Source organism: Ailuropoda melanoleuca, chromosome 2, assembly GCF_002007445.2.
Source record: "Ailuropoda melanoleuca isolate Jingjing chromosome 2, ASM200744v2, whole genome shotgun sequence".
NCBI classification, from domain to species: domain Eukaryota; kingdom Metazoa; phylum Chordata; class Mammalia; order Carnivora; family Ursidae; genus Ailuropoda; species Ailuropoda melanoleuca.
Window position 1 is genome coordinate 64,413,794 of NC_048219.1, and position 16,855 is coordinate 64,430,648.

A 16,855-nucleotide genomic window follows, 5' to 3' on the forward strand; every position below is an offset into this window, starting at 1 on the left:
GTTGGATCTCCATGAGTATATTTCATATCACATTAAAGAGTTTGGATTTGAATTTATTCAACATGATGAGATAGGAGTCTGCCATTCCACAAGCCCCTTTTTTTCATGACAGTTGATGTTTTATTTCACCACCTGGCAAAACAATTGATGTGCCCTTGACTACACACACACACACACACACACACACACACACACACACCACAAACTTCTCTCACCTCCTGGTCTGAAATACACAAGGGTGCCTGGGTGGCTCAGTCAGTTAAGCGTCTGGGTCTTGATTTCAGCTTAGATCATGATCTCAGGGTTGTGAGATTGAGCCCGGTGTCGGACTTCCTGCTGGGTGTGGATCCTGCTTAAGATTCTCTCTCTCCATCTCCCTCTGCCCCTCCCCACTTCTCCCTCTCTAACAAAACCCAAACTCCCCCCCACACACACACCCCAGCATGGACTAGAACAGAAGCAGAGACAGAGCAGTCTTCAAACCAAGGCTGCGAGTTCCAAATCCACTTTCTCCAGTGCTGTGAGTGATGCTGGTAGATCAGTGCTGGGCCAGCTTGGAAGCCCACTCAGAAATAGTGTTTACTAAGGGATGAGTTCAGAAGAAAGCCTCTGCATGAGGGATTTTTTTTCTCTCTTGGCAAAATATGATTTGCTGTTTTCAAGTTAATGAAAAGAAGAGGGGAAAAAAACAACTGGAAAGTCTTTTAAAGGAAGTACAAACTTGGACAGACTGAGAAACGCTTACAAAACAGTCTGTCCTGCTCCAGCATGTTCTGTTCCAGCCTTGCAAGACTCAAGCCACAGTGACCCCAGGGTCACGGAAATAAAGAGCCCACTGGGGTTGGGGTTTGGAGAGGAGTAGCGGTATCTGGCACAAGAGGCCCAGAGCAGAGGCTTATCTCAAGGGTCAAAGACTCTACGCAGGCCCTGGGGCATCTTGCCTGCCGGGGTAGTGGGTAGCGGGCGGCTGGCAGCCCCACCGCTCCGCAGCAACTCCTGCGAGGGGTGCTAGACCGCAGGTGGTGGGCAAGCCCAGCCCGCCTCCCGACTGCAGACAGGAAATGCTGGAGCGCTGGGAATCAGGGCAATGGAGTTCATGAAATCACATGCTTTCTGGCTGGAATGGAATTGTAAGGCTGTCCAGTCACACTCCCACCAGTTGGCCTCTGAATTTCCTCTACAACATTCCCATCAAGTGGTCATTAAGCCAGAGTTTGAATAGCCCCCATGACAGGACATGGTTACCCTTCAAAGAAGGCCATTTTATCTTTGCACAGTTCTGACCGGAGGTGCAGTCTTGCTAACCCTGAGTCTCAGTGCCTCCCAGACCTCCGCTGCCTGGTACAAGATGGTCTTCTGCGGTCACGCAGATGCAAAAATTCTTAACCAAAATTTAACAAATCAAAACCAACAAAATATTTTTAAAAATTGACTATGACCAAATGGAGTCCAGCACAGCTCTGCAGGATGGTTTAATATAATAAAACTATAATGGTGTAATAATACTAATTAATGTAATTCTTCATATTAATAGACTCCAAAAGAAAAAGCATATGATCAACTCCACTGATGCAGAAAAAGCATTTGACAAACTTCAACAACCATTCCTAATAAAAACTCACATCAAACTAGGAACAGAATGGAACTTCCCCAGCTTAATATGGAGCATCTGTGAAAAACCTAGAGCCCACATCATACTTCCTAGTGAAAGATTGAATTCTTTCTCTCTAAGAGTGGAAACAGGAAGGGTATCTGTTCTCATCACTCTTCATTAACATAATATGGAATTTATAACCACAACACTAAGGTAAGAAAAAAAGAACTTAAACAAACTGGGGACTTCAGAGGGGAGGGGGTGGGGGAAGGGTGATGGGTAGTAAGGAGGGCACGTATTGCATGGTGCACTGGGTGTTATACGCAACTAATGAAGCATCAAACTTTTACATCAGAATCAGGGGATGTACTGTATGGTGATTAACATAATATAATAAAATAAAATTAATTATAAAAAAATATAATAAAATAAAATTAATTATTAAAAAAAAAAAGAAAAAAAAATTAAAAAAAAGAAAAAAAAAAGAAAAAAAGAACTTAAAAGCATATGGGTTGGAAAGGAAGAAATAAAGCCGTCTTTATTTTCAGATGATATGATTATCTACACAGAAAATCCCAAGGAATCTACAAAAAAATTAAAAAATACCTCTTACAATTTATAAGTGAGTTCAGGAAGACAGGATACAAGATAAACACAAAACAATCACATTTCTATGGACACCAAAATTAAAACCACAGTATCATTTATAATCCTTTAAAGAAAATGAAATACTTACATATGCACTTAGCAAAACAATGTATAGTGTATGTATGCTGAACATTGCAAAACGTTAATGTAGGAGATTAAGGAAAACCTAAATAAATGGAAAGACATATCCTGTTCATGAGTTAGAAGGCTCAGCATAAAGATGTCACTCCTCTCCAAATTGATCTATAGGTTTAATGTAATTTCTTTTTTAATTTTAATTCTCTATATTAGCTTCAGGTGTACAATATAGTAACTCAGCAATTCTATACATTACTCAGTGCTCAGTGTGTTAAGTGTACTCTCAATTCCCTTCACCTATTTCACTCATCCCCCCCACCTCCCCTCTGGTTAACTACCAGTTTGTTTTCTATAGTTAAGAGCCTATTTTTTGGTTTGTCTCTTTTTTTCTTTGTTCATTTGTTTTGTTTCTTAAATTCCACATGAGTGAAATCATATGGTATTTGTCCTTGACTGACTTATTTCACTTAGCATTATACTCTCTAGATCCATCCATGTTGTTGCAAATGGCAAGATTTCATTCTTTTTATGGTTGAGTAATATTCCATTGTGTGTGTGTATATATATATATGTGTGTGTGTGTATATATATATATATGTGTGTATATATATATATATATATACATATATATATATATACACACATACCACCTCTTCTGTATGCATTCATCTGTAGATACTTGGTTTGCTTCCATATCTTGGCTATTGTAAATAATGCTGCAATAAACATACGGGTGCATGTATCCCTTTGAATTAGTGTTTTTGCTTTCTTTGGGTAAATACCCAGTAATGGAATTACTGAATCAGAGGGTAGTCCTAATTTTTTTTAAAGATTTTATTTATTTATTTATTTGACAGAGAGAGAGAGAGAGGCAGCGAGAGAGGGAGCACAAGTAGGGGGAGCGGTAGAGGAAGAGGCAGGCTCCCAGCAGAGCAGGGAGCCTGATGCGGGGCTTGATCCCAGAACCCTGGGATCACGCCCTGAGCCGAAGGCAGATGCCCAATGACTGAGCCACCCAGACACCCCCCTAATTTTAATTTTTTGAGGACTCGCCATACTGTCTTCCACAGTGGCTGCACCACTCCCACCAACAGTGAAAGAGGGTACCTTTCTTCTCTACATCCTCACCAACACTTGTTGCTTCTTGTGTTTTTGACTTTAGCCACTCTGACAGGTGTGAGGTGATATCTCACTGTGGTTTGATTTGCATTTCCCTGATGATGTGCGATGCTGAGCATCTTTTCATGTGTCTGTTGCCCATCTGGATGTCTTCTTTGGAGAAATGTCTGTTCATGTCTTCTGCCCATTTTATAATTGGGTTATTTGGTTTTCTGGTGTTGAATTATATAAGTTCTTTATAAATTTTGCATATTAACCCCTAAATGACTAAGATATGTCATTTGCAAGTATCTTCTTCCATTCAGTGCATTGTCTTTTAGTTTTGTTGACTGTTTCCTTTGTTGTACAGGAGGTTTTTATTTTGATGTCATCCCAATAGTTTATTTTTGCTTTTGTTTCCCTTGCTTCAGGAGACATATCTAAAAAAAAAAAAATGTTGCTATGGCCGATGTCAGAGATATTATTGCTTGTGCCTTCTTCCAGGATTCTTATGGTTTCAGGTCTCACATTTAAGTCTGTAATCTACTTTGAGTTTGCTTTTGTATCTGATGTAAGAAAGTGGTGTAGTTTCATTCTTTCTCATGTAGCTGTGCAGTTTTCCCAATACCATTTGTTGAAGAGACTTTTTTCCCACTGCATATTCTTGCCTCCTTTGTCAAAGATTAATTTACCAAGTACTCGTGGGTATATTTCTGGACTCTCTATTCTGTTCCATTGACCTATGTGTCTGTTTCTGTCAGCACCCTACTAGTTTGATTACTACAGCTTTATAGTATATATTGAAATCTGGGATTATAATACTCCAGTTTTTTCTTCTTTTTCAAGACTGCTTTGGTTATTTGGGGTCTTCTGTTCCACACAAATCTTAGGATTATTTGTTCTAATTCTGTGAAAAGTGCTGTTGGTATTTTGATAGAGATTGCATTAAATATGTAGATTTGCTTTGTATAGACATTTTAACAATATTTGTTCTTTTAATCCATGAGCATGGAATGTCTTTCCATGTGTTTGTATTGTGTTCAATTTCTTTCATTAATGTTTTATAGTTTTCAGAGTACTGGTCTTTCACCTCCTTGGCTAAGTTTATTCCCAGGTATTTTATTATTTTTGATGCAATTGAAAATTGGGTTGTTTTCTTATTTTCTCATTCTGCCACTTCATTATTAGTGTATAGAAATGCAACAGATTTCTGTGTATCGATGTTGTGTCCTAGGACCTTATTGAATTCATTGATCAGTTCCAGTAGTTTTTTGTGGAGCCTTTTGGGTTTTCTATATACAGTATCATGTCATCTGCAAATAATGAAAGATTTACTTCTTCCTTAGTAATTTGGGTGCCTTTTATTTCTTTTTGTTGTCTGACTGCTGTGGCTAGGACTTCCAGTACTATGTTGAATAAAAGTGGCGAGACTAGACATCCTTGCCTTGCAACTGCTCTTAAGGGAAAAACTCTCAGTTTTTCACCATGGAGTATGATGTTAGCTGTGGATTTTTCATATATGACCCTTGCTATGTTGAGGTAGGTTTAATGTAATTTCTACCAAATCTCAGCAAGGTTTTTGTAGATATATACAAACTTATTCTAAAATTTATAACGAAAGGCAAAGACTCTAGAATAGCTAAAACAACCCTGAAAGACAATAAAGTGGGAGGAATCACTTTGCCCAATATTAGACTTACTATACATTGAAAGTAATCAAAACAGTGTGATTTTTGGCAGAGGGATAGACCCATAGAGCAATCAAACAGAACAGAGAACCAAGAAATAGATTCACACAATGTGCCCAACTGATTTTTGACAACAGTGCAAAAGCAATTCAAAGGAGGGAAAGATTATATTTTCAACAAATGTTGCTGAAGCAACTGTGTATGCATAGGCAAAAAAATTTTTTTTAAATAAACTTTGATTTGTACCTTAAACCTTACACAAAAATTAATGCAAAATAGATCACAAACTTAAATGCAAAAGATAAGACTAAATTTTTTAGGGAAAAAAATAGAATTTTTCAGGTTTTAAAGCTAGACAAGGACAAGGGGTCCTTAGCTTTGACACCAGACGTTTAACCTATAAAAGACTGATAAATTGGACTTTATCAAAATTAATTTGCACTGTCAAAGACCCAAGTAAGAGGATGAAAAGGCAAGCTATGGACTGGAGGAAAATATTTACAAACCTATATGAAACAAAAGATTGGGACTAACATTTAGGATATATAAAGCTCAGAAAGCTCAACAATTAAAAAAAAATGAATAGTGAAAATAGAAGACAGCCAAAGATATGAATTTCCTGAAGAAGCTATAGGTGGAAAGTAAGTACATCTGAAAGCTATTCAACATAATTGCCGTTAGAGAAATGCAAATTAAAACAACAGTGAGATATCAGTATACTCCTATCAGAATGGCTAAAGTAAGAAATAATGACAACACCGGATACTGGCAAGGATTTGGTAAAACTGAATCATACATTGCTGATGGGAATGTAAAATAGTGCAGCCAATCTGGGAAATGGTATGGGAGCTTTTCATAAAATTAAACGTGCAGAGGTGTCTGGGTGGCTCATTTGGTTGAGCCGCCAACCGACTCTTTGTTTTGTCTCAGGACGTGATCTCAGGCATGGGATCAAGCCCTGAATCAGCCTCCACATCCAGCAGGGAGTCTGCTTGAGGTTTCCTCTCCCTCTGCCCCTCCCCCTACTCATGTGCGCATGCATGCACGCTTTCTCTCTCTCTCTCTCTCTCTCTCTCTCTCTCTCTCAAACAAATAAATCTTTAAAATCAAACATGCAACTACCATATGACCCAGCAATTGCACTCCTGGGTGCATATGCCAGAGAAATGAAAAGTTATGTTGACACAAAACCTGTATACAAATATTTATAACAGCTTTATTTTTAATAACCAAAAGTTGTAACTACCCCAGATGTCCTTCAGAGAGTGAATGGCTATCCAAAGGAGACGTACAAATGGCCAACCGGTGCATGAAAAAGGAAATATCACTAATCATCAGGGAAATGCAAATCAAAACTACAATGAGGTATCACCTCATACCTGTCAGAATGACTTGCAACAAAAAGACAAGAGATAACAAGTGTTGGTGAGGATGTGGAGAAAAGGGAACACTCGTGCATTGTTGGTAGGAACATAAATTGGCACAACCACTGTGGAAACAGTATAACAGTATGAAGGCTCCTCAAAAAATTAAAAATAGAATTACCATATGATCTAGCCATCCCTCTTCTCGGTATATATACAAAAAAAATGAAAACAGGATCTTGAAAAAATATCCGTACTCTCATAATTCACTGCAGCATTATTTACAATAGTCAAGATAGGAAAATGGCGTGTCTGTCAACAGATGAATTGATAAAGAAAATGTGGTACACATACACAGTGGAATATTATTCAACCACAAGAAAGTTTTCATTTGTGAAAAACATGGATGGACCTTGAGGGCATTGCGTTAAGTGAAATAAATCAGAGAGTGAAAAACAAATATGCATGGTATCACTTAAATGGGAAATCTAAAAAAAAGTCAAACTCATAGAAGCAGAGAGTAAAGTGGCTAACAGGGCATAGAGGGAGAGAAATAAGGAAAGGCTGGCTTCAAAGGGTCCAGACTATCAGAGGATCTAATTATAACATGGTGTGTTTAGTTGATAACATTGTATTTTATGACTGAAATTTGTTGAGAGTAGAACTTAAATGTTCTCACCAAAACAAAACAAAAACAGGTAAGTATGTGAGGTGATAGATGTGTTAAATTAAGGAATTCTTTACAATGTATATGCATATCAAATCATCACAATGTACACTTTAGATATTTTATGATTTTTCTTGTCAGTTATACTTCAGTAAAGGTGAAAAGACCCAGAGTGAGTGGCTAAACAAACTACAGTCTATCCATAACATGGAGTACTACTTAGCAATAAAAAGAAATGAACTATTAATACACTTAACTTGTATGAATCTCCAGAAAATGGTGTGTAAAAAAAGCCAATCTCAAGAGATTATACAGTGTGCAATTCCATATATGCGACATTCTTGAAATGACAGAATTATAGAAATGGAGAGCAGATTCCTGGTCGCCAGCGGTCAGAGATGGGTTGAGAGGAGGAACATGGTATGGCTATTAAAGGGCAACGAAAGAGATCTTCATGGAAGTGGGATGATTCCATATCTTGGCTACATCACCTGGCTGTGATACCGTACTATGGTTTTTTAAAATGCCACCAATGGGGTGAAACTGGATAAAGAATACACAGGATCTCTCTTGTATTATTTCTTACAACTGCATGTTGCCTGGAGATGGAAGGGCGGGGGGTGGGGGAGCGAGCAAGAAGGGAAGGGCAGGAAGGAGGGGTGACAAAGGGGCATGAGGAAGGTTTGGGAGGTGATGGATATGTTCACTATCTTGATTTTGGTGATAGTTTCACAGGCATATACATATGTTAAAACTTATCAAAATGTACATTTAAATATGAATAGCTTGTTGTATGTCAATTATACCTCAATAAAGCTTTTTAAAAAAATATACAGGGACACCTGGGTGGCACAGTCAGTTAAGCAGCTGACCCTTGGTTTCGGCTTAGGTCATGATCTCAGGGTCATGATATTGAGCCCCCATGTTGGCTCCCTGCTGGGCATGGAGAATGCTTGAGATTCTCCCTCTCCCTCTGCTCCTCTCCCCTCCTCCTGTCCCTCTCCTTGCCCCTCCCCCCAAATAAGTAAATAAATAATATATAACACACACACACACACAGAGACTCCTTCGGCCCAGAATCAGAATCTTCAGGGGGGAGACGCAGGAATGTGCTCGATAGCCCACCGGGACGGGAAGCCACCGAGGCTGGCGAGGACGTGAGATAAGCCCCAAGAATGAAAGGGAATGGCATAGAATGGAGTGCGGTGCAAGGGGTTGCTAGGGGCCTTGACGCTCTCACCAAAAAGCGTAAGATGACGAAATAGGAATACATAGGACTTCTGAGAAGGGAAGTGACGAGATAGACACAAAGCGGCCACACCTTATGGTTGAAGAGGTTTCAGAAGTGGCCGCTCCTGTGTGTTCACAGAGCAGAAATGCCTGGTTGAGTCTTCCTCAGTTTCGAGGCTGCCCGAGGCTGGTCAATGTTTGCCTGGCTGACCACTTTACTGGATAATTTAATCGCATCAGACGAGTCTACAATTCTGGCTGGCGACTTCTCTCAGTGTTTGTGTGCTAGAAGTTCTTTATCTTCATTCACACAGTCCTGGTCTCTGCATCTCAAATAGTCTGCCACACAGACCAGACTGGAGTTATTATCCTGTCATAATTTTTAAAGGGACTCCAGCCCATGCCACTCTTACCTGAGAACTGCCCCTGCTCTGTCCACAGCGGGCACACCTTTCAGCCGCTCTGCTGGGGCTGCATAGACAACTCACCAAGGCAGAACAAGGTCCCTGGGAAATTGGAATTAAGATAAAGATACGAGAACTGGCTTTCTCTGTGACCTGTGCACAGGCCATTGAGGTGCTGAGGGGTGGGCTGGCTGAGGGGTGAAGGCCAGCCCGCAGAGAGAGAGAAGGCCTTGATTTGGGAGAAGCAGAAGCCAGGACAGAATGGGGCTCTGGGAACTCAGAGACTCTCAGTCACTTCCTGTCTTGGGTGACTGCAGATGCCCCCATTACCTTGCAATCGCCCTTTTTCCTGCCAAAGCTGCTTTGAAGTGCCATTCTGTCATGGGCCACTTCAGGAGAGTTGATTTTGATAGTTCACACAATCACAAACCCACTTACACCTGTTATGTTCGGTCTGCCGATTTTAAATTAACAAAGGAATTTTGTACAGCTCTTTCCAACGGTGAATTCATATCCAGCGCTTTTTGTTTTTCTTTTTTGATAACAGTGATGCTGACTTTTCTGTTCAAAGAGGAAACCACTGACCAAGGAGGGACTGAGGCGGTTTCCAGTAAGGCAGATGGAAGGAGATATCTCTTCCCATGTCCAGGCAGTGACGCACAGATCGAGGCTCAAAGCAAAACCATCCTGAAGGTAAATCACATCCTGCTCTCGGCCTCTCTTTCCCCATTTGGAAATTCTTTCTTCATACCTCCTCTACACTCTCCAGACCTTAACTTGAGCCTTTTTTGGAGGAGATGAGGAAACAATTGTGCTTGGTGTCTCTTGTGAACAGACAAGCTATCACTGAGGTGCCTATCCGCCTTTTTTCTAGGCTAACCAACCCCCTTCCCCTCAGCCTTGCAACCTATGATCTTTGCCACTCTTCTGTTCACAGCTGCCTCTCCCGGCTCAGTTCCCACAGTGGAGTTGGATGTAGACGAATGGAGATAAATCCTCCCCTTCTGCCCCCCAAAGTTTCATTTAGTATCTTCCCTTCCTTCCATTCTCTCTGTCCCTTCCGAAGTTCAGACCTCATCAACTCTTGCTTGCGTTGTGTGACTAAGACCTCTGTGGTCTCTCATCTTCCTGCCCCTACGTATAACCACCCACTGACTCCCTCCTTGACCAAATCATTCTTCTGAGGCCTCGTTGTGATCCTGCCACTCCCTGGCTCGAAAGCCTTTCCCCTTGTACGTGCAAGAAAGTGCAGACTCTATGGTCATGCATTTACTCCATCCTCCATGAGCTGGCCCCACTGCTCTCCCAGCCAACCCCCTTTGTGCTTCCTGTGGTCCAGTCCAGCATGCTGGGCGCCTAACATGATGCCAAGAACCTGCATACGTTTTCTGGCTTGCACACGCTCTCTGCCCGAACGTTCTTGCCCTGTCTCAGCTCATCCAAGTCCTGGATGTTCTACTTTTTCTCCAAAGCCTAGCTTGGTGTGCCTTCCTTTGCAGTTCTCCCCAGACAGAATGAATTATTCCGTGCTACCCAGCCACATAGTTTATGTTTTTGTTTATATAACTTTTAAAGGTCTGGCTTATAATCCTTGGATATGGACCTGTCCTTCCCGCTAGAAGGCCCGTGCTTTGCAGACAAAGCTGGGCCCTACTGCTCCCAGTAAGTTCCAGGTCCCTAATTCAATGCAGGGCACTGCAGTATGTGATCTGCGCATCTTGGTTGGATCAAGTTTGCAAGAATACGTGCCCCTGGGCAAGCTGTGTGCCCACAACAGTTTCCTCTGGTCATGTGACTGCTGTTTCAGAAGATGCGTGAGGTCAAATGACTCAGCAAAAATTTTGCAGACCAAATGACAGGAAGTGAGGGCTTCAGAAGCAGACTCTATTAACACTGATCTAAAACACATGTGTCTGGAGCCCCAGCGCCGGTGCGGGAAGATTTTCCACAGCGTCTGCCAAGGGTCTGCAGCCTGATACTGTGCCCCGGGAGAGGCCGACAAACCACAGGCTACCCCCAGCCCCTCTGGCAGCCGGCGCCCCTTCGAGGACACTTAGGAAGTCTGCAGAGCCTCGAGCATGACAGAGTGCGCCTCCCCTATCCAAGAAATCCATCTGCCTGGATGTTCCAGATAATGGAAACTTGCCCCTCTAGGGCACCCAAACTTTTCAAAGTAAAATCCATTTTGATAAACAACTTCCAAAAGGAAGAACACAACTCAACACTTTCCCATCCTCTCTAGCCGTCATGAGTGTTATTTGACCACTTCTTGATCGCTCTGGGCTGACATCAGGTTTATCACTTGCTGTTTTTCCCACAGGCTTGCTCTCCTCACTACTATACCTTCAAATCCTAGTTGTTACAACAATACTAGCCAGCACTCATTAGCCCTTCCTACCCGCGGCACACCAAGGGGCCCTCTACATAATTATTTCGTTTTGGCTTCACCACGTCCCTAAGAGGTAGATGTGTTCTTTCCCAGTTTTGAGGTGTGAAAACTGAGGAGCAGGGAGGGTAAGTCACTTGCCCACGGTTCCATGGCAAGTCCAATCAGGGAGAGCGCTCCCGACCCCGGCGATGAGCTGCAGGGCCAGCACGGGCAAATCCTTTCCTCCGCCGCTTCCCTCGGCACGGAAATTAGGGGCCCGACTCATCCAGGGACTTCCCTGGGTTTAGCACTGACAACTCTCAGTCCAGGAAAAAGCATGATGGTTGGTCACCCTAGCTTGAGAGCAAGAAAGCACTCACCAGAACACTTGGCTTTTGTAAACCAGACGTGCGATTTCCGATCATCCGCCCCTGGCCATTGAGGATAGGAAAGGTGCCCAGTAACCCAGTCAGAACAGGAGGGCCAGGCAAAGAAACAGCCCCCCAAGACAGTTAATAATGTTGCCCTCCTCCAAAGCGTATTTGTCCAACACAAGCAGAGGTGAGAAGTTTCTATGAATGAAAATCATATACTTCTTTCTTTATATTCAAAACAGGAAATGGCTACATACACTTACTGTGGGCAGTTTCTAGGCCAGACTGTTTTGTGCGGCATATGAAAGAGCATATCATTTAGGTAATGAAAAATAACCCCCTCGTTGCGGAGGAACAGCATCTTAGAAGCCGTGCGCTCTGCGGCTTCACAGGTCCGCTGGCTGTGACTCACCTCCGCGCGGACGCAGGGGGCGGGGAGACGGAGGTCCGCCTGCAGATGCGCCCGCTGCTTGCGTGGAGACATCGCAGAAAGGAGGACTTCACCGAGAAGAGCGACAACGGTGACGCTGGCCTTCGAGAGCCTCTTGCTTCCGTAGGAACAGCTGTAAGTGAAACCCTGAGTCAGCTGCCATCACATTTCTAGTCTATGCCGGCAGGGTTTTAATGCTTAAACCTTGCCTGGGGCCTCCTCCTTCACCTGCCGGCTCTCTGGCCCAGGGAAAGTGGATGGGCTTTGTGATGGCTTTTTCTTCAAAGGCCTTTTCCAAAAATCTGTCGTGGCTGGGAAAGCTCGGGTCAGTGGCAGCCTGGCTCCCAGAAGGGGAGAGTATTTGGAGAGTGTTGCTTCCGCAGGACATGAAGTGCTCCCCTGAGACTTCAAGATTAACCTCCGGGCCGAACAAGAGCAGCGGCTTTCTGCCCCGCTTCCTGCGTCTGCACAAGCCCGGGCATTACCTTGGCAGGAAGGCTTAACGTTTTGAGGAAAGCTGACCAGCCTATTGGCAAGATGGATGCCGCTCTGTCTCCCCCAGGAGCCCTCAGCTTATCTTGCACTTGAGCTTCCAGCAGGAACTGGACTCAGAGCCATACCCTTGGGGCTGCCCTTGAGCCTCCCCAGAGGGCTGCGCTAGCTCCAGGCAACCGGTGGGCATTTCATCAGGCAGCCACCTTACTCTTCAGTCAGCTAAATAACTTTTTTAGGAATTAGAAACCAAATGGTTTGAGGATGCCAGAGAAGGTGATGAATTTGCTTTTCTTTAACTGTATAAAAAAAAAATTGTTCCATGGAAAATTCCAAGGGCGTTTTCAAAGGAATTTGGAGTTCACATTTCTGTTCATTTTATTTTTCATTTTCTTCTTAAATTCAGCTATTTAGGAAATTGCTTATTAAAAGCAAAAAAAAAAATTAAATAACAGAAAACCAAAAGATCAAAATATTTTCTCCCTTAACACCAAATCTGAGTTTTCTTTCCTGGGAAGCTCGCAGCAGCTTCAGGGAGAGAAGTGGTCACCTCTCTGGGGAGTGCCAGTACGATCTGGCTCAATCCCTATAAATACTATTTAGTTTGTATTTTTCCCAACTTTCAACTCCCTGGCCCATTCATAGGCTTTTGGGTCTTTCAGGGAACTTCTGCAATTTGCCACTGACACAGTATTAAAAACTTACACAGGCAAACACCTTCGTACTGTGGTGGGATTCTAGATGGACGTGGCCGTGACCCATGGCAAAGTTAGAGCCTGCAACACGGTCTGTCTCTGTAGGAGCGTGTCTTCCCCAGAGTGTTAAATGAGCATGCCAACTTCTTCTGTTCAGTGACCTCCGTGCCTGAAGAGAAAAACCTCCTCAGACCATCCACTCTATGGGAATATAGGAAGAGCATGTGGACCAAAGTGAATAGACTCAGAAATGTAAAGCCATTTTCAAAGTAATAAAATCTGATTTCAAATGAATGAGATCAAAACAAACTATAATTCAACTTATTTGTGCAAGGCGTTAAGCCCCAAAGTAATAACGATATCTTGAAAGTTAAAATATACAGAAGTGAGGACCCTTTACTAATGGATGTACAGAGAAAAAGCTATAAAACCCTTGTTCTTTGGCTCTTTACCTTCAGTTTAAGGCAAGTGAGATCTAGTCATCCTCATGATTCAGAGATTTCCGTATTTGCAAATGTACCTACTGGCTAAAATGTATCTGTTATCCCCAAATCAATACTCCTGGTCCTTCTGTGGTCGTAAGAGACAGCAAAAAGTTGAAGTACTGAAGGCGTTCCCTTCTAGCGGAGGTCCGAGCAAGGCCGCCGATCCACTTTCTTCTTTCCACTCTTTCTACAAACAAACATCCTTTTCGCAGTCTATTTAGTGTCATATTTTTCATGGGTTTTTTTTATTAAAGATTTTATTTATTTATTAGAGAGAGAGAGAGGGCATGTGCCCAAGCAGGGGGAGCAGGAGAGATGGAAGCAGAGTCCCCAGGGGGCTCAATCCCAGGACCCTGGGTTCATGACCCCAGCTGAAGGCAGATGCTTAACTGACTGAGTCACCCAGGCACCCCACGTTTTTCACATTTTGGTGTTTTTGTTGGTGATTTCATGGCTTAAAGTGACTCCCGGAGATAGGGGGAGTTAAGATGGCGGAGGAGTCTGGGACCCCTTTTTCAGCCGGTCCCCTGAGTCGGGCTGGATAGGTACAGACCAGCCTGAACATCCATGGAATCAGCCTGAGACGCAGGAAGATACATCTGGATCTCTACAAATGAACATCTCCAGCGCTGAGTATTGAGGTATGAAGCAGGGAGCCTTGAAACTGCACACAGATGTCGGAAGATAAGCGGAAGGGGGAGGGAGACTCAGCGCTTGGGCGCCGGGAAGCGGTAGTCACCTGCACGGGGGAGCGGGTGGACTCACGGACGGCACCCACGAGACAGCAGACTGAGACCATGAGCCAGGAGCGCGTGCCACCAGGCATCTCACAGAACTCCGGAACTCCGGTGTGCTCACTGCATCCAGACTGAGACCAGGAGCCCCAGGAGCGCGCGGGGCGACTGGCGGCTGGCGGTGTTAGAAACACAAAGGACAGAGACGCGCCGGCCCTGGAAGTGAGGGCTGGGACGCCGGGTGTGGGGCGCACATCCCGGGATGCTTCAGGGTTGAGCAGCACCAACAGAAACAGAGTTAAAGTGGCCAGAACATCAGTGGAGAATGGTCCGCGATCCCTCTGTTCTGAGACAGAGGCTGAATTTCTGCCGCTGCTGCTCTGACTCTCAGAAGAGGCACAGCAGACCGCCAGGGAAAGCCGCCAGAGAACAAAAGCCTGGAAAAACCGGCTCACAGGGTGCCCATCCCCATCCCCCCTCGCAGGGGTCATGGAGACTCTACCCAAACAAGGTTGCCTGAGTATCGGTGCGGCAGGCCCCTCCCCCAGAAGGCAGGCTGAAAAATCAAGAAGCCCACAACCTGGGGAACCTGAGTGGTGCAGTCATTGAGTGCCTGTCTTCGGCTTAAGGCGTGATCCCGGCATTCAGGAAAGGAGTCCCTCATCGGGCTCCTCCAATGGGAGCCTGCTTCTTCCTCTCGCATTCCCCTGCTTGTGTTCCTTCTCTCGCTGGTTGTCTGTCTGCCACATAAATAAATAAAATCTTTAAAGAAGAAGTCCACATCCCTAAGATCCCTATAAAACAAGGGTGCACAGCCTGGGTCCCAGTCAATAATTTGGGCTCTGGACAACCCTGCAACCTCTCCTCATCAGAAATGACAAGAAGGAGAAGCCCACCCAGCAAAGAAAAGACAGTGAGTCTGTGGCCTCTGCCACAGAAATAATGCATATGGATGTAACCAAATTATCAGAAATGGAGTTCAGAGTAACAATGGTCAAGATGATGAGTAGACTTGAAAAAAGTATTAACGAAAATGTTACTGAGAATATAGAATCCCTAAGGGCAGAAATGAGAGCGAATCTGACAGAAATTAAAAATTCTATGAGCCAAATGCAGTCAAAACTAGAGGCTCTGACGGCCAGGGTCACCGAGGCAGAGGAACGCGTTAGCGAATTGGAGGATGGGTTAGTAGAAGAAAAAACGAAAATAGAAGCTGGTCTTAAAAAAATCCACGCCCACGAATGTAGATTACGGGAGATTACTGACTCTATGAAACGATCCAATGTCAGAATCATCGGCATCCCTGAAGGGGTGGAGAAAAACAGAGGTCTAGAAGAGATATTTGAACAAATTGTAGCTGAAAACTTCCCTAATCTAGCAAGGGAAACAAGCATTCGTGTCCAAGAGGCAGAGAGGACCCCATCCAAGCTCAACCAGGACAAACCTACGCCACGGCATGTCATAGTGCAATTCGCAAATATTAGATCCAAGGATACAGTATTGAAAGCGGCCAGGGCAAAGAAATTTCTCACGTACCAAGGCAAAGGTATCAGGATTACGTCAGACCTGTCTACAGAGACCTGGAATGAGAGAAAGGGTTGCGGGGGCATTTTTAAAGCTCTTTCAGAGAAAAACATGCAGCCAAGGATCCTTTATCCAGCAAGGCTGTCATTCAGAATTGATGGAGAAATAAAGACGTTCCAAAATCGCCAATCATTAACCAATTTCGTAACCACGAAACCAGCCCTACAGGAGATATTAAGGGGGGCTCTATAAAGGTAAAAAGGCCCCAAGAGTGATACAGAGCAGCAAGTCACAACCGATACAAAGACTTTAAAGAGAAATGGCATCATTAAAATCATATCTGTCAATAATCTCTATCAATCTAAATGGCCTAAATGCTCCAATAAAACACCACAGGTATGCAGATTGGATAAAAAGAAACGACCCATCCATCTGCTGCCTACAATAGACTCATTTTGAACCCAAAGATACATTCAGTCTGTCAGTAGAGGGATGGGGTACCATCTTTCATGCAAATGGACCTCAAAAGAAAGCTGGGGTGGCAATTCTCATATCAGATAGACTGGATTTTAAACTAGAGGCCATAGAGAGAGATACAGAAGGGCACTATATTATTCTTAAAGGAAGTATTCAACAAGTGGATATGACAATTATTAATATATATGCCCCCAACAGGGGAGCAGCAAGATACACAAGCCAACTCTTAACCAAAATAAAGAGACATATAGATAAGAACACAGTAATAGTAGGGGACCTCAACACCCCACTATCAGAAATAGACAGANCATTTGAACACCATGGCAAAAACTAAGCAAAGAATCAAAGGCTTTGAATGCCATACTCGACGAGTTGGACCTCATAGATATATATAGAACACTACACCCCAGAACCAAAGAANGCAACTATAAATTTATATGCCCCCAACAGGGGAGCAGCAAGATACACAAGCCAACTCTTAACCAGAATAGAGAGACATATAGAT

General features: G+C 43.5%; 1 long non-coding RNA gene across 1 annotated transcript in view; it reads left to right on the forward strand.

The window, feature by feature from the left end:
• The window catches only part of LOC117801016, a 43,125-nt gene extending 29,242 nt beyond the window's left edge, over positions 1-13,883 (forward strand). The window contains exons 3-4 of the long non-coding RNA XR_004623318.1: positions 1,535-1,807; positions 9,319-13,883. This is a non-coding gene — a long non-coding RNA (uncharacterized LOC117801016). The remainder of the gene's footprint in view (positions 1-1,534; positions 1,808-9,318) is intronic.
• The last annotated feature ends 2,972 nt before the right edge of the window (positions 13,884-16,855 follow it).